Raw genomic sequence first — 22,258 nt, 5'->3', positions numbered from 1 at the left:
GAAATTCCATCAATCAATGGACACATAACAGAATCTTATTATGATGGTAAATCCTTCCAGTTTGTCCACACTGCATCTCTCCTTATCTCCCCCTTCCTTGCTTAGTATCCGAGGTCTCTCTTTACTTTTTCATGTATCATGGGCTGACTTGCTATTCACATACATACAAAAAAAAAATTCATTAATGTAGCATTAAAGGTGTGGATGCTCAACATTGCGCTGTGTTCCTCATACCTTTCAGTACAGAAGAGTGTAATTCCCAAAACTCACGTGTTGCAAAGCCAGGAAATACAATATTAAAGTCCTTACTTATCCCTAAAATCATTAACATTAAAAGAAAAATAAGCTACAAATGTTAGAAAAAGCAGGAGATTGGCAAATCAGGCTTGAATCTGATTTGGTGTTAAGGTTACACTGCCCCAAAATACAGCCACACAGCCTTTACTCTGCCCACATAAGGATGGCAATGGGAACTGGGAATATAACTCTCTTTTCCCACCATAACCAAACCTGCCATTTTTCTGTGCCCATCATAACTCCACTTCAACACTTCTGTTCATACATTCTCTATACACTATTTAGGCAATGGGCAAGTTACATGAGAGAAATAATGTTTGGCAATTTCCTGCTCAGAAGAAAATTCCCCTTATATGACTTGCAAAGAAAGTGAGTCTCTTATCTTAAGTTTCCCCTCTGACAGGAGTAAATGAATAAACAGAACAACTTTTGTAGGAGTAGAAGATGGGCACCTTCAATACTGAGAGAAATTACAAGCTGTTTTCAGTGTATGAATATTTTACTGTGTTTCAAAAATGTTCTCTCTATATATCTCTAAACTTATTAGATGTTAGGGCTCACTGTTAGAAATCAACTTACGTCTTTGTTTGCAAGTAAGATGAACCTTCCACAAGATGCTAATGTATGGGTCAGTTTAGTTCACCATTTATTATCACATTCACTGGAAGCCCAGTGGGATGCATAACTTTCTTGCTTCGATGCATGATGAGCCAGTAGTTTAAAAAAAAAGTTTTTTTTACTTTAAAGCTTAGAAACCCACCGTCGGAATATGATGTCTGCTTTTAAACTTGTGCAACAGATGAAAATCTCCATATCATATCCCTACATCTTTATACAACACAACAAAGCAACAACATTCCTTCTTCCTTTTCACTTTGGTTTTATTTTGTCCCCAAAGACAAGCTGGGAGTTGAGAGAAGAAAATATGGGATCCAAAACAGTAAAGAGACAATTATAAATATTATAGGAATGATTTAAATGACTTCTACTAAATGCAAGAAGATTAAATTATTTGAGAGACTCTAGTGGGATATAGGTTTCTTAATTAAAATTATTATGGGAGGAATCAGTTAATCCTTGTTTCCATCCCAAGATAAACTGAATTACATTATCTATGTAATCACTCTATCTAACATATTAAGATGATCTCCATACACTATTTATACAACAGATATTGTTTAAAAGGACACTGCTGGGGAAAAAGAAGCCTGTGTTGTAAAAACTTCAGTACCTACTTTATTGACAACATATTCCACTGAATTTATTAAAACTGAAATGCATGTTAAAAAACAAATGTCTATGTGAGGGCCACCATCTTGGTCAACACAACAATAATTGAATGGGAGATTTTCCAAGAAACTCTATGGCTTTAGCACCAGGTTATCTAACTAAAAGAAACCTGTATCCCTAGTGGGTCAGGCACGGCGGGAGGGAGGGGGGAGACATATTATATACACCAGCCAGTAGGTTATATACTTCCTATGGACATAGGAAGCTCAACCCAAGAGTCTGAGGCCCAGAGCAATTCCAATCATATAAGAGCCCCTCACTTATGTGACACCCACCATCTTGGCCCACACTGAGGGGTAAAGCAGGGAACTACAGAGTTAGAAAGCATAAGTCTCTACAGCTTGAGCTACAAAAGCTAAATGCTACAGTTAGAGGCGCTAACAGATGCACATGTCCTGGACCAATAAGTTACATGCATATCACCATTAATACTGTTTGTTTACCTTTTGCTTTCCACTGAGCTTGGATGGTGAATTAAACTGATTATTTTCAATTTTAAATAGAAAAAAAAACTATATGCAATTTTTCTTTTAAATCTCAAAAACATTTCTATTCATATGATGGTTTTTCCTCCTTCATCTGCTTTTTCTAACCAAAACTTACATTTGGGGCCTAAAGGGTTGGGCATTTTACCTATAAATTATACAAAACTTCATATGTAAGTAATGTGTTAAACTTTTATACTATCTTTCATTAAAAGATCTCAAGGCACTTTATGCAGGTAGGTAAGTAGTATTATTCCCTTATTTTACAGATGGGAAAATTGAGGCCCAGAAAGGTTAAGGTTCAGATTGTGAACCCCTGACCCACATGAGTGAATAGTTACAGGAAGAGTCCAACTGACTTCCATGGGACTGTTTGTAGAAATAGCTGCTTCATAATGTCACTGGCCCTATATGATTTGCCCAGCATCATTTACTAGTTATGAAACAGTGGCAGAGTCAGGAAGAGAATGCACAGGCTGGCTGTTGCATAGAGTCCAGCAGCCTATATGAGCTGAGCATTGTACAGGAAATGGTCAGTTCGTCACAGGATCAGTTTCTAGGTTTCCCGACACCCAGTCTTTTGCTCAACTACTGGACAAAGGAAAAAATATTATGTATTTCTATTTTAGGGGGTCTATTGATTTTTCCCCATAAACTTTCATTGCATTTAACAGAGATGCCACAGATTATTACCATGGGTTTTCTCCTTTTGTGTTATACTCTTCTAAGTTCTTCTCCTGGTTTCCAAGGGAGTTGAAATTTGTGGCTTCATCATTTCCCTTTATGTGAAGTGGTCCCCTCATATATTTTGATCTAGGTATCGGGAGGGATAGTAGATTGTTTGTTCATTTATTTACCTACATAATCCGATCCAGTCTGCATTTAGAATTAAGAATTAGGACTTCAGGCAAACTTTGGAGCCATAAACCTTCTTGTATTGCTTCTGGGCCAAGTCACTTCTTAGGCAACACTGGGCTTCTCTACACTACCACGTGGGGTCGATCTAAGATACGCAACTTCAGCTACATGAATAGCATAGCTGAAGTCGACGTACTTAGATCTACTTACCATGGTGTCTTCACTGCGATAAGTCGACAGCTGACGCTCTCCCATCGACTTTGCTTTCACTTCTCGTTCTGGTGGAGTACCAGAGTCGACGGGAGAGCACTCAGTGGTCAACCCCCGCTGGATCGATTGCTGCCTGCCGATCCGGCGGGTAGTATAGACAAGCCCTAACATTGTCTTCAGCAGGAGCAGGACTGAGCCTAAAGTCAGGGGGAGTTTTCCCTGGGTAAAGATAGAAGGATTTGGCCTTCACTGCATTTACAATAGTGTCAGTCCTAAGCAGTCAAAGGTTGAGTCAGGCCTCAAAAATCAAGACGCTGTCTTCAAGATTATGAGATTTAATAATAATAAGGGGATTTTTTTACTTGCCATTTGGGTTTTGAGACTTTAGGGTGCAGCTGAGTCATGTTTTCAAGATTTTCACACAACTGTGCAGGCTAGAAACTACATTTTAATTTTAAATGAAAGCTGAGAAAGGACTCCAGGAGCTGGGGCTTTCAGGGAAAATATCAAATACTGCAGGATTTCTGACAAAATTGTGAGAACTGATAATGCTGCATTTAACATCACACAGTAGCTAAAGAAGGCTACTGAGAAAAATCTAAATTAGATAGGAGAGGAATAATGCTAACATTTTAAAGGAAGAGGAAAACAACAGTGTGGGCTGGATGAAGAGTCTAAGGAATAGATCTGTGCCCTTATTTGGGAATTACTGGTTTGATCTCCGAGTGCTCTTCATTCCCACTGAGGTCAGGCTCCGTCTCTTGCAGGATCAGGCTGTTCCATATATTATTTCTGCAGATGATTGAAAACAGCATAGTCACTTTCAGTAATACGGAATTTTATTTATGACCCCAAATCAAAGTATGATGAAGATAAGTCAGTGCTTAATTTGTAATGAAAGAGGTGCCAAGGCTCAAGCAATTAGATGCTGGGATTCAAGTAATTTTTTTACATTCATAACTGATGCAGCAAGCCCAGAGGTGCCGGGGCTCTGAACGGCCAAGGCCAGAGGTGCCGGTGCTCTGCCCTTGCAAGCCCTGGCACAAATTAAGCACTGAGATTAGCTGATTTCACACCTCCAGTCTGAGCATACCACAGTACAGTACGTACTGTGCTGTAGGGACAATTCATCAGCAACATGCATTCCTCAGAAAGATACTGTTTAGATACAATCTGACCAACGATGTGATGAACTAGGGTTAGGACATCAATGGAAATGATAGAACACAGGAAAACTTACCGTTTCACATTTGTTTCCTTTGAAAAGTTCACTTAGAGCCCAGGAATGATGCTTTCATAGCTCTGAAGAATACAAATGTTTAGATTTTTTTTTAAATGACATATGAAAATATATTTTTATAACTAATAGGAATGAATGGGACCTTACATTTAATGATTAAAAAACATCACAGGTAAACTCTGTGAACATTTGACAGTAAGGATCTGCTTCTGCAGACACTTATGCATGAGTGATCCCATTGCCTTCAGTGGGACTATATACTGATGTAAGTTAAATACAGATGATCCCCAGGTTACGCAAACCCGACTTACGGAAATCTGCACTTACAGAAAAAGTTCTGTACGTTTTTCTGTTTGCTTGTTTGTTTTTTGTGTAATTGTCGGCGATATGTTCCCGACTTACGCAAAATTCGACTTACGCAAGGCGTTCCGGAACAGAACGCTTGCATAAGTTGGGGAGTATCTGTATGTCCCTAATTCTGCAAACCATAGGAAAATAAAGGATTTTAGGGCTCCTCTACAGGGGAACACTCAGAAAAATTAATCCAAATTAATTTTAAAGTTGATTAGTTAAACTGTATGAAATCCCTGTGTAGCTACTCTTATTCAGAATTAAAGTGGCCTTAATTTGATTTAGCTGAAAAAGTGAATTAAGATAAATTGAATTAAGTATTAAAAAGTGAATTCATGGGACCAGATTCTGATATCCCTATTCTTATTAGTAGCACCTTACTGTATTAACTGTATTGGAGGTACTATTCAGTGTAATGGTGTTAGAATCTGCCTCCTGGATTTTAGTCTACATATTACTCAGGCTACAGTGTTCTTGTATGTAAGTAATAGGACTGGGAAGTGACACTTGTGGGTTCCATTCCTGGCTCTGCCTCAGATTTTCTTTCTGATTTTGAGCAAGTTCACATACCTTATATGTACCTCAGTTTACACATTCTTTCTACCCCACATACTTCATTGGCTAATGGGTTTTTTTAAGCACCTTGGCATTCTTGCACAGTAGGAACCATAGAAGTTAAATCATTGTTATTATATATGAGCGATACCTCATAATGACTGATTAACATTAATAATTGCATTTATTAAGAAGACATTAGAGAGGGTGCCAACTCATTGGTTGACCAATGCTGAGGAAATGCACGTCTGTCTTATCAAAAGTATAATGTGCCCATCACCTTAGTATCTATCAGCCTGATTCTGTCCCCCGCTATTTATGCTGAAACCAATGGGACTATCTGAGAAGATACTATTTAGTGTGAGTAAAGGGGCAGAATCTGGCCCTCTGTGCATAATATTCAATATGATGGAACAACTCAGACTTTAGGTGGCAATTGTTACACATATCAAATAATTTTATAAAAAACAACATATTTAAGAAGTACTGTTATATGTAGTCACATTGCTCCAGGAATTGAAATTCAGAAGGAAACTCAGCTTGGCCTGAAATTCAGCTTATTCATTCATTCACAGTCCTCCCAAAGCCATGTGGGTTTCCCAGTACGCTCCACACTGTCTTGTGTGCTGTTGTCTTATAGTTATGTATTTTCAGTAAACCATCATCCTTAGTGTGCTAGGGTCAGGTAGGCAAGAGACTTGGCTAGCACAGTTACAGTCATGAAAATGTTTTATTATTATTATTATTTATTATTACATGCATTCCTAAGGTGCCCGTTATTAATTTAACATTGATATGGTGCAATAACTTTAAATAGTGTTTAAGACATATAAGTGTTTAAATAGTGTTTTAAGACAAAGGTCTTAGAGTCCAATTCTTATTTATCTGCAATATTGCAACATTGTTCTCCATGCGCCAGACTGATTTTTCCATTGTTCACACTTGCAGATAGCTTCGACAGACAAGAACCTTCAGGGTAATCATTGGTCTGTATAAGATGCTGAATTGTGATGGTCATTGTCATTTTTGTAATTATTCCTCAGCTTTCCCATTTCCATATGTCTTTGATGGAGTGCATAAAACAGTGCTTCTTACCTATATTTACTGGTATTCTCAGCTGTTTACAGTTATTGTGGAGTTCTGATTAATCCTCCCTGCTCTATGACACAGAAGCAGTTGCATTCTAATACAGCCTTTATTATTTTGCAGCAGATCCCATACTTCTGCATGCAAAAAATAGTGTAAATCATGGAAGAAATATTGGAGCTCTAAAAAATGTAAGGCTATGAATATTTCATCATTGTACATTTTATTTCCCTGTCTCCTCTGACTCTCCAAAAATCTTGTTATTTTATTTATGGGTGCACTGTTCATTTGGGATACCTAATTCTTAATATGGGGTCTAGCTCAAACTTCCAAGTCCATTTTCCTGGTCTGGGTTATATTTGAAAGTTGTTATTTTAGCTTCCCTCTCCAGATGTAAGCTCATGTCCATCTGTTTGCCTCACTGGTAAACTTAGAGCATGGATCAACACTGTAATTGTGTTGATTCCCAAGCCTTGCAAAATGACTTGTAACCGTAGTTTGGATACACTATTTCCATGTATTTTAATATTTTTCTACTACCTACCCTATTTTTGTTTGGCTGAAGTAGGCACTTGCAGGCTTCTTTTCTTGGCAATGAAAATCACATTGTACAATAAACTTCACTCCCAGCCCCACCATGAGTGAGTTGCATGAATCAGTTTGCCTTGCAAAAAGATGCAGCAGCTATCACCTGGGTCTTTATTTTATTTTATTTTATTTTATTTACAATAACATTCCTATCAATTAATGACCCAGGGAATCCTAGTCCCAATTTAATGGGAGGTTTCAGCCTAATTCTGAAATGGTCTATTTCTTTCTTACCACAGGATGTAATAGATATAAGCATAACTTTTTGGTTTAGTCTGCAAAAATAATGTCAATTATCTCTCTGCAGTTCAGTAATGAACAATGTTGCTATTTCTATTACTCTATGGTCATCAGCTTAATAACAGCCTTTGGGACTTGTCATTTCTGGCCGTAAGCCCTTCTTTGGGGTGTAAGATGAAATACTATCAGATCAGTTTCAACAGCTGTGAGAAAACCTCATGACTGAAATATTGCTTTTAATATTATATTGGGATAGATTCTTCTGTTAGTTACACAGCAATATAAATCTGGCTGAGTGGAGATTTATCCCTGTTGAATTGAGAGAAGAATATGGTCCATTGTCTATGACCAGCATGAACTGCCACCTTTTGAGTATGTGTGTTTGCACTAATGTACATTCACACAGCCTACATGTTGACATTCTTTACTTGGTAGATCCCTTCACTACATCCCAAGAGTCTTCCCTCCTTCACAAATATGGAAACAATTAAACATCCTTCAGTATGGTTCTGTAAGAACTGTAGATGAAGGAAAAATGAAAAGAACAATTAAATCAGAGAGAAGGCAGCTATACCAGGTTACTCTTCAAGAGGTAGAAGGATCCATGAATAAAGCATTTTGAGCAATTCTTCAGAACCTATTTATTTTGATAGCCAAGACAAATATCACAGCTCATTTCTAACATTTGAAAAGCAGGGCCACATAAAATGATGGATTAATAAGGCCAAGGACACAATAATAGAGAGAAAATATATTATAGGGAATGATGCCAGTACCAATCCAAAGGGAAAAAAGAAGCTGAAATGGAAATAGAAAGAAAATGTATGATAGTAACTCTATGTGGAAAAATCCCTGCTGCTGTTTACTCTCAATATTAATTAATGTTCAGCAAGTTCTTTGTTGATAGCAGTGCTTCATTTATGGTTATCTTCAGACAATTTGAGTTTCTTTTTGTTAAAACCTGTACTGTGGGAATAACTGATTGAGCAGCAGGCAAAATGTACTGCATGTACCACTATAATTACTGGTAATAATATCCAGTGCACATTTATGTTGTCCCTCCTCATTGTGGATATGATTAAGTTAATCCAGTACTTTCTGCATGAACTGTTATCATATCCAAAGCAGTTGTACAATACATTATCAGGTCTGGGTGTGCTGATAGAAAAGCTAGCATTGCAGAGTTCACTTATAGGAATATATCATTTTGTGGGTGGTGTAAATACTGAAGAAATTGCAACACAGGCACCTGTCACACTGTCAGAGTCGTACCTGATCCAGTGTGCTGTATTTTAAAATGTTAGGAATATAAAGCAATCATGAGGCACCATTGTGAATTAACCTGATGAAATGTAATAAAGAGAAAGGATGCTAACAGAAAAGGTTTATATTATTATTATCCTTAAAAAAACCCCAACATGGTTTATTACTCATAAAGTGTCTTCAAATACCATCCTGACATTTTATAATACATTATGCATATCCAATAATGAATTGGCAGGAAAAGCTCATCTTAAACTAAAACTCATACGACCAAGGGCCAGATTTAGATCTGGTTGCTCTGTGAGTGCACAAGGAGGGAAAGGTGCTCAGAGGCCAGCCTCTGTGTGGTTAGGAATGCAGGCTCTGCTCCACCCTAGTGCCCTCATCGGTGCTAGCTGCCTGAAGCAAAGCAGCTGAGGGCAAGTCTATGCCCTCTTGCTCTCCAGCAGAACTGGCCTCACATCAGTGAGGACACCCCCTGCGCCCTGTGTTGTGGCTGTCAAGCAGGTATGTGCTGCCTAGGAGTCCCTAAGAGGAATTCTGGCTGAGCTGGCCACCATTACTAGCGATCTGACCCTCAGGCATGAACCCTCCACTTGACCCTCATGCACAACGCTGGTGGGATTGCCAAGGGCACAGTCTAGCTCATTGTCTATGAGCAGAATTACCAAGGAAACACTGGTTTGCCTGATCCAACTCTAATCTCTTTTTCTGGTCCTCAAACAATGCTTAGAAAAATAAACTGGTTCTAAAAATATTTGTATTTTCTACCACAGCATTTATAACCATGGCAGGTTGCACAGTGTCAATCCTTAAAATGAGTTCATTCCAAATCTGTCTTGCCTATTTTCTACTATACTTGTGACGTAATGTTAGCAGCTGGTTTCAGAAGTTGACTTAAGTAGGATGTAAGCATATACTTAAGGTTAAGAATGTGCTTAAATGCTTTCTTTAATAGGGCCACAGTTTCAAATCTACCCCTGAAGTAAGCAGACATATCTTTATCAGAATAGAAAGTGTCTGCTTTCGGCAGGGAGGAATTTTGAAGCTGCTGTTTCAAATTTTCACACTAGCGCTGATTTTAGCTCAAGCTGTTTAATAAAGGGTGGTTGCTAAAATCACAGTATGTCAAGAATGAAGTGTGGGGGTAAGAGAGCAAGACAGTAATCAGAAAGAAGTGATTTTACAGATTTAGAGGCCAAGGGAGCTGGGACTGAAAGCAAAGTGGAAATTACTCTGCCAGCAGCCCTGTCTCTTATAAAGCAAATTCAATGCAAGTGCATCGGCTGATCTCAGCTGCAGCAGTATGGCATAGGGGAAGATGCATCTCTCAGGTAGGCAGGTCTCAGGCCATTTGGGTCTTTATAGGTCAAAAGAAAAACCTTAAACTCCATCTGTAGGTACGTCTACAATTCAGTTAGTTTGGAGCTGTGGCAGCCTGGGTTTAACACGGGTGATCCACCTGAGTACAGATACCCAGGGAGCCCAGCTATGTACTTGGACACCTAGTCTGCACGAAGTTTGTGCTGCTGCAGCGTCACTGCTATTGGTATCCATGCCAGCTAAATTAAAGCTAGCTTGGGTATGCTTACATGTGCTGCAATCACACACCCCAATTGTAGCGCAGACATTCCCTATATTTCTAGTTCCGTTCTGAACACATGATTTAAAACCAGTGACTATCAAACTGCTTCTAATTTTTTCCTGATCTATTTTCCACACTCTGAACTTGAATTACATGATGAAAGCCATCCAGCGTCACTGGTGTATTGCTATAATTCATTTACCTGCCATTTAACCACACTGTTGTCCTAAGATTGTTTCTAGTTCTGTCTGATATGTGGCAGCTGTGCTTTAGCAACCCTAGCACACCATATGAAAATAATCACAGATATTAACAAAGCAATGTCTGCAGCTCTGAAGAGGTATTTCCTGTACTTAATATTTGTAGTCCATGCTAAGCTAGTCATATGTTGCCTTTCCTTTAGAGTGCTGAAATGCATATTTACTGTACTTATGTGCCAGTATTATCTGCATTCAGTGGCAATTTGACAGAATGTAGACTAAAGAACATTAATCCAAGAAGCAGAATAAGGGTAAAATGATCTCTTAGCTTCCCCAAGAAGGAAATAGTTAAATGTTAGTGTTTTCTATGATATAGTGCACCCACGGTAGTGCATTAATGGCTAACTGCATAACACACTAATGTAAGCAGTTATTGGGAAATGTTTCTTATACAGTACTTTATTATGGTAAGATTGCACTGTACTTAAAGTAAATACAACTGGCTTCTCTCCAGAACTTGAAGAAGGTAGTTAAATCCCAGAATTTGCTCATTCAGCAATTGCGTCTTATAATAAATTAGAGTAAAAAAATTCCGGGCTTTGTTTTCAAAAAGGGGAGGGCAAGGAGTGTTTGTTTTCCCAGCTACTCCTTGTCCACAGAGTGGTAAATGTCAATAAGTGGTAAAATATTAAAAGGCTTTAATAATGTAAATGTGTTAGTGCCCTGAATATTGTAAAATTTCAGTTCAGTAGAAATATAATTGTTATCACACGCTGTCATTATGGACGTGTTGGACACAACTCAATAGTTCAGCTTACAACTAGGCTTTTTTCTGGAAAAAAGCTCACACACAAAAGTAATGATGGCTAACTGGAAAGCAAGGTGAGGAATAATTCATTTGTGTGAGAGGTTGTAAATATATATCTACAGAGATATAAAATGGAACTAAGATGTCCTGCCAATCCCCACCCTGATCACTTTGCTTGAATATTGCACCTTTCCTCTGTTGTTTGTCTCTTTAGGCCTCAGTCCTGCAAACTCTATGCATGTGACTTTCTGAGTAGCTCCATTGACATCACCCATCACAGGCTTAAAGTTAAGCATATACATACGTATTTGGGGCTGTAGATCGTAAGTATTTGGGGTCAGGGAATGTCTGTACAGAGCTTAGCACATTGGGTCTTGACCCTGCAGCCAGATCCACTAAAGTAGAGCCCCATTGACTTCAGTAGGGTTCCACACAAGTACAGAGGTCCATCTGCATGGCTCCAATTGAAGAACTGGGACCTGTGAGTACTAACGTAATTGATATATATAATAATAATGGTATTTTCTCCTCCCTTAAACATTTCCCTCTGAAAACACGTATGTACGATGTTGGGGAGAACAAGTCTTTTTTTTTTTTTTTTTTAAGCTAAGTATAGCAAATAGTTTTCAAGGTATTTGCAGTTTGGAAATTACTACTTTTAAAATTCTTCACAAATCATCTCATGATTTTTCAGCCCCCTCTCACCGAGGATGGATTTGAAACAAAAAAACTATAAACATTTTCCCTCACTCCTAATGGGATCTCTGTCAATGAATGTGCAGTGTAAAAACTGACTTATCATTCACCATCTACGGGCGATGAGAAATAAGGGATCCAGGGAGTGCAGGGACCTTGTGGAACTGCTTTGCTCTGCAGTGCACTCCAAGAGAAAGGTAGATCCTATTAAACTGCTAAAAGTTCTATGTTTGCACAAGTAAATTAACTACTGGCTTATAGCTCAACCAGTTTATCATTTCCACACGCTAAGTTCTGAATGCATAAAAGCCCCAGTCCAGGAAAGCACTTATGTATGTGCTTAAATCCTATTGATTTTTAAGAGCTTTAAGCACATGCTTAAAGTTAAGTGCTAAAGTTAAGGGGGTGGGGGGTCGGCAGGGCTCTATATTGGGCGCCATGAAGGCGTGAATCCAGGGGGCGCCCAGGCTGACCCTACGGACGCTGCTAAGGGAAAAGTCTTCCAGCTGGCATGCACGCAGCATGCACACACCTGATTGGAATGGACATGAACAACACATCTCAAAGAACAACAGTTACAAGAAGGTGAGTAACTGTTTTTTTTAGGAACTGGTAGATGCCAATAGCTTGTAATTGGTTTTAATTTGGTTTGACCCTTCTTTCCTGTTTTGGATTCTTTTCTTTAACCAACTGCAGCTTTCATCAGGGATTCACCAGTGCCCAAGCCATTTCCAACTTTCACATCCTAATAAAACAGTAAAGTTAGAGAGCTTTATGTCTCCAGTTCATTTATTAGAACTGCAACAAATAGGTTTAACTTGTCCAGTTTAGTTCTACCTAATAGCTTCTCTCTAAATGTTTGTACTCAGATGCAGTTCCAATTACTTTAAAGGTGTTTGGCCCACTGTCCCCATCAGTGAAATTATTCCTACTGTTTACAACAAGCCTAAATCTACCCAATAACGTTTACCAAAATGTTCAAAGCATCAATAGCTTTGGGCAACCGGACAGCTCAGAGGCTTGGTTAGCTACCTGTCTGTAAAATGCTCATTGCCGTGGTATCTGAGCACCATCAATCAGCCTTTTTTTTGCTGAGCTACTAGTCTGAATCTAGCCCAGGTCAGTACTGTGAGTTGCTGCCATCTGATAGCTGTTCAGGGACACACGTGAAATGAGTTTGGTAGTCTCAGTCCAATTTCTAATGGACATCATAAAAACACTATTACAGGAGGTCAGACTAGATGATCATGATGGTCCCTGCTGGCTTTAAAGTCTATAATTCGCATTAAAAGGCAACCTTGTTGGCAGCCTTACTAGAGAGGCCAAGACCATAATAGACATAGAGTCTGAGCTGCGTTTTCACTTCTAGAGATGAGTTTCGGAGCCAGAGTAGGACCACATTGGCAGGGCAGCATGCAGATGCTTACAGGGCTACTGCCAGAGCAGTACCCTGTTTGGTGGATAAATAAAGGACTTTTGTCTGCAGGGTTGTCAACCCACCAACTTTCATGAACTATGAGGGTCGGTAGGTCTCTAATCAAATGAGTTGCATGATTTGTCTATTCCATGTTATAATAATTTACATAAAGACTTCCGATTTAAAAAAAAAAAGAATGCTGAGACACACTAACCCCAAAGTTTTGATTTTATCTAAAATGTTTTGTCAATAGTTGCCATCTAAAATCAGTCTTCATGAAAAGCTCATGATTTCTTGAAGAAGGAAAGTGTTAACATGTTCAGAGGAGATGCATATCCTCTATAGAAGGACTGGGACATGACCTGCATGTATCCACTTTTCCTGGGTACACTGTGCTGGGGTTAAAGTAGCTCAAGATACAGGCACATACTATTTTATGTTTGGGCCTATCTAATAGTGTGACTGAATAGCCCTGAGAGTTTTGGAGTAGGTTTCTGCATTATTTACCTTCAACTTTAAATGAATTTTGTTACCAATGTAACCACACTACATTTAGAAAAACACATTTTCTACCTATCATCTTTCACCTCTCCGATTTAAGAATATTTAGCATTTGATGAATACAGTCACGAGTGTATCCTCTTCTCCATGAGCTGAGTCCTCAGTGGCTTTTGGGGTCAAAATACAATATAAATTAGGCAGCGGAAAACCAGAGGTGCTCTCTGTGCTGGAACAGGGAGGGAATGGAAAGGACATGATCGTGTGGATCCACATGAACCTATATGAAGGGGGTTGTGGGCCACACCCCATCCTCCCCTTTCCCACCCCACACTCTACAGTGGGAATTGTGGCCTATTTGCAAAGTATTACTGGATTGGGGGCTGAGTATTTTATCCCCCAAGCATGTGGTGTTGGATCATATTTTCCCATGTCCACAATCTGTTTTCTGGGACTTTACACACTTTTCCAAGATTTGGCCCCTGAAACTATTTCACTTCTTGTTTTTTAAAAAAATGTACTCTGACAACTAATCTATAGAAATAAGGCCTTGTATACAGAGGGAATTCACACTGATTTCAGTCCCTGGTATAGCTGTGCCAGTGCAAACCCCTACTGTAGATATAGCAAAACTGCCATTTGTACCTACTTGAAACAGGCTAACTTCCACCCGGACAAATAGCAGCTTTGCTTATGTAAGCTAGTCATGTTCAGTACTGGCAATCAGGACTGGTAATCAAAATGGTAATCAGGACATACTCCCCAGGATCAAAAAGGCCGAAGACTGGGGAAATTCAGAAGTACCGTCACTGTGTTGAGTGGAGAGGTTTGCTTTGTGAGGAAGTGGTGTCTAATAATTAGACCACAGGATTGGGAGTAGGTCTTGTGGGTTCTATTCCTCATTCTGCTGCTAATGTGCTATATGACATTGGGCGAGTCTTTTAACTCTTTTGTGCCTCAGTTTTCCATCTGCATAATAGGGATAATACCTACACAATAGGAATTAAAAGAAAGAAGAAAAAAATAAAGAAAAATATTAAAATCGTTATGTATTATACATACTCTATAATCCATGAGTGAGATTTCGCAAAAGCAGTAAATCATTATTATGACTGCACATGTTCAACAAATTACTATACATGTATGTCTATTAATACCCAAAATATGCTGAAGTGCACACTATTTTATGCCCTGCTATATTATTATGAAACATGTTTGCTATGGTAGTGCCTCGGGATGAATCAAGTATGGGACCCCATTGTGCTAGGTGTGTACAGACATAGAGTGGTAGACAGTCCCTGTCCCAAAGAGCTTACAGGCTAACTGGACAAGACAGACACAGGGTATGGGCAGAGGTGTAACTCATAAACAAAGGGAACACACAGCAAAAGTCATATTAGTTCCATATTTTTTTCAGGGAGGGGGGAACAGTGTTTAGTTGGGAGGGTATAAACTAAATGGAAAGAAAAGTGAAAGGAGAAGGACCATTGAAGGGAAGAGTGAGGGGGACATGGCAGGGAAGAAGAGCGTAAGAAGGGTAGGTGTGGAATGAAACTTAACACTGTGGGTGGGGGGGTTGGAGCACACAGCCAATCAGCACAGGGCAGAGAAAGTCCCGTTAGAATTGTAGAAGGTGCTCTGAAAATGTCCAAAGCTTTGCTTCTTCTGCAGCTGCTCCTACCAGCTGGAGTCATTGGCTGGCTCCTCTCTGCAGTTTGTCTCCAAAGCCACAGGGATGGGAGGGGGGACCAGCTGAGTCCTAGTTTTCCCAGAATGTGTGTGTGGGGGGTCCTTCTCCATAAGATTATGGGTCTCAGGGTTCTGCTGGGGAGAGTGGGGACAGCTGGGCCTCATTTTACCCCCTCCTCTCCAGTGCAGCTGTCCCTGCTTTAGTTGCTTCTGTAGCTGTTGCTACTGGCTGGAGTCCCTGGTATGTGAGATTCAATCACATCACCGAAGATACCATATGTACATAGGTATTGTGTGACACATACCTTCTTAAAGTGTCTTTCCTGCTATCCAGAGATCGGGACCGAACTCTAATGGGAAACAAATACTAGATATGACTCAGTATAAGGATACTAACAGCCCACATCTCAGGGGGTTTTCTAGATTCGGAAACTGGTTTAGGTTAGGCTGTGCTTAGCAAACACATTTTAGTGAATCCAACCCACCTTAGAGCTTTTGCCTAGTGTAGATGCAGGTTAACACATTTTACTTCAATTTAGCTGGTCGAGGCTGACCCTATGGGAAAACATCTCAAGCTGGGCACCCAAAATCACTGTTCATTTTCAAACACCTTAGCCATAATTTGAGACTTCTTTTAAATCCGAATCTCTGTTAAGGATGCATTGCAGCATACAGTACAACTATTTCGTGCCACCCCCAGACTTGCCAGTGTTTTACCTTACAGCTTGTTTGTGCATGTACCATTTGTGCATGTTCCCTTGAGTACCGCCTAAACTGCCACAAACAACAGAAAGGAGATGAAAGAATCATAGTCTACAGGTTTTCATCTGAATAGTTTGCCAGCTCAGCTTAAATAGGTTCTCAGGAGAGAGGCCTTAAACCAGCAATGTTTGCCCCCAGAGCCTCTCATGAATTTGCACTTCTGTTCTGAGCTCAAACATCTCTCTTTTTTTGGGCGTGGGGAGGGGAGGAGGGAGAAATGGGGGTATTGAAGAAATTTGCCAATATCTACAGACTGACAATCTGTGTAAACATCATAAATAATGTGAAGTGAGTTAAAATGTGGGTTAGCAACACAGCCACAAGTAAACCTAAGGGCAGATAACACAGGCAAACTAACAACTAATTATGGTAACAAAGGTGTCTACTGATTGCCCGTATTGCAATTGACCATTTTTTTAAAGTGAAACTATTTTAAAATTAGCTTGTGCCTCATTAGGCTGCTTCTCTGAAGATGAGAAATTTGCTTTAACTGCATTGTTTTGAATTGCTGAGGGAAGAATCTATCAACCACAAGGTGCCCTGCTGCTGAACTCAGCCAAAAAGCTGTTAATAACTCCAGCAGATGTTTCTGCTTTTTAGGCAATAGACTCCCTTGCTCTCCACTCTCCCTTTTTCAGAATCAGATGCCAATATGACAGAAATCCAGAATCTCTGCTGCTATTGCTAAAGGGGAAAAAAAAAATCTTTAACCAGTTGGTGGTAGCAGAACTTTCATGCAAGAGTTCAAAAAAATATTATTCATATTTCCCGGAGATTTATATTTAGGTGCAGAAAAAAAGCAGGGAAATTTTCAAGCACATTATGGGTCTGATCCTGGAGACCAAAGTCTATTCTAGGCATGCCAGTTTCTCAAATTTAGACTAATGTAACTGAGAGCAGCACCCTTCCACACTTATTCCTGTAAGTAGTGTTATTAGAACCAACATTTCTATTTGCATGAAGTTTTAGGATTGGACCCTATAGTTTCATTGTCAATATATTCTCATTTTAAAAATCAAGCAAACTGTATTGCTCTCAGTAATTGAGGATATAAAGCTGGTGGCTTGGGTTACTCAGCTAATGTATTATTTGTCAATTGTTCAGCAACTGGTCATTCATTTGACATCTTTTTTAGAACACAAAATGGGCTCCATTAGATTCACAACAAAATGTTGCAGTTTTCTTTTAGCACCACCTGGCTTTCCATGCTCTGACCTTCGCAGTTCTGCAATATTAGAAGTTTCTTTTATAAATAATACTGTATCACTCTGCTGTACATACTGTACAGAAGCAAGCCTTGACTCTGCAGGACCTGAATAGTTATTGTCAGCATCTCTGTGCTGTTGTGAACCTGAAATCTTAAATTAAATCTGTATTCTGTGCTTTTCCTAACGAGAAGAAAGCAAGCAAGCTCCTCCTTTCTCTCATTTTGGAGCACAGAGATTAAAAGAAACCCCTGTGACAACGTGGAGCGACCAAGAAAATACAAGTGCAATCTATGGCATGTATGATTTATGGATAATCATACATGCCATAGATTGCACATCCACAGACAAAATAGCAGAATTTTGCTATTTCAAGAAGGGCAGAATGAAAGACCAAGTGCTATCTTAATAAATATTCTACTGTTATTTTATTATAACAAACTATTCCGGATTCAGCATTCACCAGTTGTAGTAATTCAACACAAAAGTCCCCATGTTATAATACCACACTGCTGTACTGTAGTAGCTGTAAGAGGTAAGCACTGTTTTCCTCATGCTGCTGCCGCCAATCTGCTTGCATTTAAGCCTGTCTAAATTAAGCTTTTTTTCTGACAAATGTCCCAGCCTTGCTAACACGGGTGGGAGCAACAGTGGTAGTGCTAGGCTATGTTTACCCTACAAACACAACAGTGGTGTGGGTACAGTGCTGCAGCTGTCCTGCTCTAGCACATACTTTCTACACAACTACAGAAGGGATTTTTCCATCGCAGTATTTCATCCACTCCTCTGAGAGGCAGTAGTTAGGTCAACAGAAGACTTAAGTTTTAGGTGTAGATCAGGCCTTAGGGTGGACAAGGCATCACTGCCTTCTTCTGGTGGTCTTGTTTTGCCTTGCCACCATTTTGTATATACCTACTCTGCACATCTTTCAGCAACATGGTGCTTAAACACTGTTAACCCTTTGAGGCCCTGTCTATACTAGCATTCCCAACCATTGCTATACTAGGTGAAGCTAAACAGGTGTCAAAAGCATGACATATTCAGAAAAAAGGATGGTCTGGACTCTCTTCACAGACAGTAACAGGCAGGTAACAAAAGAGAATTTACATCTTATAAGTGGGACTAAAATTATACTATTGGGCACTGTGGGCTCTCTGCTTTTCACACAGAACTGTCAGATGTTAATGGGAGCTGTATGTATGCACTGAGGAAAGAACAACACATATGCATATGATATATTCTGACTTTCAAATCAGTCTGAGAGGGGCAAAGTTGAAAAACATTAAGGTCTTCAAGTTGTAGGGTATATACAGGACATCATGTACAGCAGTTTATATTGCAACGTAGTTAATAGTGGGATTCCTACGACAATTTAAATATGACCTTGTTGTAGTCAAACTATTATTGTTCCTAGAAGAAGAATTAGAATTATTTAAATCATACAAGTGCTTTGGTCTTAGTTTATAAAACAACAGTAATCATTTTCCACTAATACAAGTCACACAACTCCTTAATGGGACACAGAATGCTATATGGATCACTAAAATAACAAAATAGTCTGACCTGCATAAGTGAACCTACACTCTCTGCAAATCAAGTCCTGGATAAGCCAAAGGAGCTACAAATAACCAGTGAGTTGTGGCTCATGGTCAGTTTATTTATGAATGTTAGTACATAAATCTGCTGCCTGGAGATGTCTGGGAGCTGTATAAACATATGTCGTACATCATAAGCATCTTGCACTTTTTCTGGGAACTTGTAGTTGATAAATTCCAAAAGGCAAACTATTCTTGCTTATTTCCAATCAGAGTGAAGTTGCGAGTAGAAAGGCTTCAGCATGGTTGGCTTGCTGGGCTCCAAATAATATTTGATCAACTTTGCAGCAGATTAAATCAAAATGATATGATGACCAGAGTGACTAGCTAAAAGAACTTTATTTGTAACAATACCAGCAATGAACTCAAAGAAAATTTTACAGTGCATCAAAGGACAAACTTTTATATGCTGTTGATTTTTAATTTTGGATCAAGCCATGGAGAGATGAACACATGGAACTGGATGCATTTTATATATATATCGGCAGAGCTGCTTTGTTTCTTGCCCCATTAATGGTAATTTCCCCACGCCACTTTGCCGTCACAGGGGGTGGGGGGAACGGACCATTGCTGCACATAGGTGAGCTGCATAGGGGCCAGGGCAGAAGCCACAGGCTTGGAGAAGACCCTCCCTTGATTCCCTGCTCTCCTTCGGCAGCGAGATATCTTCCATAATGAACACACTCTGTGGAAAGTGTGGGGACAGGAATGATCATCAGGCCCCCCATATAGTGCTGCCTCTCCCCAAGAGCCATGTGCCCAGTGTACAGCAGGGTCCGGAAAGAATGATTTACCCTGCCCCTGCGGTTACTTACCATTTTGGGGGTCTTGTGCCTCATGTGTGCTTGCCTGGGGTCAGCCAGTTAGTGACAGGTGTGTGAGTATTGGCTGTGTTTTAAAGCACTGAATCAGTGTTGTCTGTGTTGCAAACAATACTGCTTCTGTAAAATGTTGCATTTAAACTTCACAGTGATGATCTTGGGAGCCCAGCCTCCCTCTTTGTTATCGGCGGCAGAACGGCTGCACAGAATTAGAAAGGCCAAGAAGAACTATGGAAGACTTTCTCTGTGAGATTATGATGCACTCCACTGCCAAGAAACAGGAATTGAAGGAGTATTGGGACAGCAAGAAGAGGGACCGAAAGGAGACCAACGCGCACCAGACAAAAGCCACGGAGATGCTCTTAAACATTATGGAGCACCAAGTGGACACACTCCAGGCAATACTAGCTCTTCAAACCGAGCAGCTCTGTGCCTGCCTTCTCCTGCAGCCGCTGTCGCAAAACTCTTTCTCATGCGCCCCACTCACACCACCAACACACTGTTATCAACCTCCTGGCTCCAGTCTCTACCTGCAGCATTTCACTCCTCCCTCCTCACAGTCCAGCAGTGTGGACTCCCACTACCCACTGCACTAAACACCCATCCCTCTTCAGTTTGGCCCTGCTGAAGTACAGCACCCACTGCATTGTACTCCAAAGGAGAAGGTTGGGTATGATCCCTGGACATACACAGATCTGTAGCCGTCCCGGGACCCCTCCACATATTGAAACCTTCCCTTTCCTCATCCCCCATCCCCCTCCCTCTTGATGAATTTTTTCGTTTGACTCTCTCCTACGGCTGTTGTCTTTTAATAAAATTAATGTGTTGGTTTGAAAACAATCTTTATTCTATTAAGTGAAAGCAAAAAGAGCACTGTAAAGCAACATACAATTATGTTAAGCCCTCTTCTTGCATCATGTGCAAAAATCACCTCCTAGCATTACAAGCACTGCAATTCCGAGCATAGCAACAAATATTAGTGGCTTTCAGCTTCAAATTGTTGCCTCAAGTCATCCCTGGTCCTTACGGCCACACGCTATGCCCCTCTAATAGCCCTGGTCTCTGGCTGTTCAAACTCAGCCTCCAGGCACTGAGCCTCTGCGGTCCAGCCCTGAGTGAAGCTTTCACCCTTCACTTCACAAATATTATGGAGCATACACCACGCGGCTATAAGCATAAGAATATTGTCATCGGCAAGGTCCAGCTTCCCATACAGGCATCGCCAGCGGACTTTTAAATGGTCAAATGCACACTCAACAGTCATTCTGCACTTGCTCAGCCTGTTGAACTGCTCCTTGCTGCTGTCAAGTTGCCCCATGTATGGCTTCATAAGCCATGGCATTAAGGGGTAGGTGGGGTTTCCCAGGATCACAATGGGCATTTTGACTTCTCCTACGGTGATCTTCTGGTCCAGGAAGAAAGTTCCTGCTTGTAACTTCTTGAACAGGCCAGTGTTCTGAAAGATGTGTGCATCATGCACCTTTCTGGACCAGCCTGCGTCAATGTCCATGAAATGCCCACGGTGATCCACAAGCGCCTGGAGAACCATTGAGAAATACCCCTTGTGATTAATGTACTCGATGGCTAGGTGGTCTGGTGCCAGAATTGGAATGTGTGTGCCATCTACCACCCCTCCACAGTTAGGGAAGCCCATTTGTGCAAAGCCATCCACAATGTCACGCACATTGCCCGGAGTCACAGTCTTTCGAAGCAGGATGCTATTAATGGCCTTGCACACTTCCATCAACACAACTCCAACAATTGACTTTCCCCTCTCCGAACTGGTTAGCGACTGGTTGGTAGCAGTCTGGAGTAGCCAGCTTCCACAGTGCAATCACTACACGCTTCTCCAGCAACAGGGCAGCTCTCATTCTCGTGTCCTTGCACTGCAAAGCTGGGACGAGCTCATCACACAGTCCCATGAATGTGGCTTTCCTCATGCGAAAGTTCTGCAGCCACTGCTCATCATCCCAGACGTGCATCATGATGTGATCCCACCACTCAGTGCTCGTTTCCCGAGCCCAAAAGCGGTGCTCCACTGTGGTCTGCACCTCCGTGAATGCCACAAGCAATCTAGTGTCGTAGCTAGTACATGTGGCGAGATCAATGTTGCACTCCTCTTGCCTTTGTAGTTTAAGGAATAACTCCACTGCTACTCGTGACATGTTGGTCAGAGCGAGCAGCATACTGGTCAGCAGTTCAGGATTCATTCCTGCAGCCTGAAGAGGCAGGGCGCACAGTAAACAAACGGTTGAAAGATGGCACCAAATTCGGATGGAAGCAGAGGGATTGCTGGGATGTGAAGTAATGCATCATGGGGCATTGGGACAGGACCCAGGATGCCCCTCAATCCCCCCCCCCGCCTTCCCACAAGTCTTAGCGGCAAAAAAAAAGAAGTGCTCTGTGAGAGAGCTGCCCAGAGTGCACTGCTCCGAATATCGCTGCAAGTGCCGCAAGTGTGAACACGCTATTGTGCAGGCAACTGTCAGTGTGAACACACAACAACGGTTTCCCTTCTG

The 22,258-nt window shown here is 40.7% G+C and overlaps 1 long non-coding RNA gene across 1 annotated transcript; it reads right to left on the bottom strand.

Moving 5' to 3' along the window:
* Positions 1-3,259: 3,259 nt before the first annotated feature.
* Positions 3,260-19,773, bottom strand: LOC117879358. Its single transcript, XR_004646245.1, has 4 exons — positions 19,734-19,773; positions 7,566-7,718; positions 4,381-4,442; positions 3,260-3,932 (listed from the first exon to the last, which is right to left on the bottom strand). It is a non-coding gene; the product is annotated as an uncharacterized LOC117879358 (long non-coding RNA).
* Positions 19,774-22,258: the final 2,485 nt, after the last annotated feature.

Source organism: Trachemys scripta, chromosome 6 (assembly GCF_013100865.1).
Source record: "Trachemys scripta elegans isolate TJP31775 chromosome 6, CAS_Tse_1.0, whole genome shotgun sequence".
Lineage (NCBI taxonomy): Eukaryota > Metazoa > Chordata > Testudines > Emydidae > Trachemys > Trachemys scripta.
This window is presented reverse-complemented; position numbering and strand designations above follow the sequence as displayed.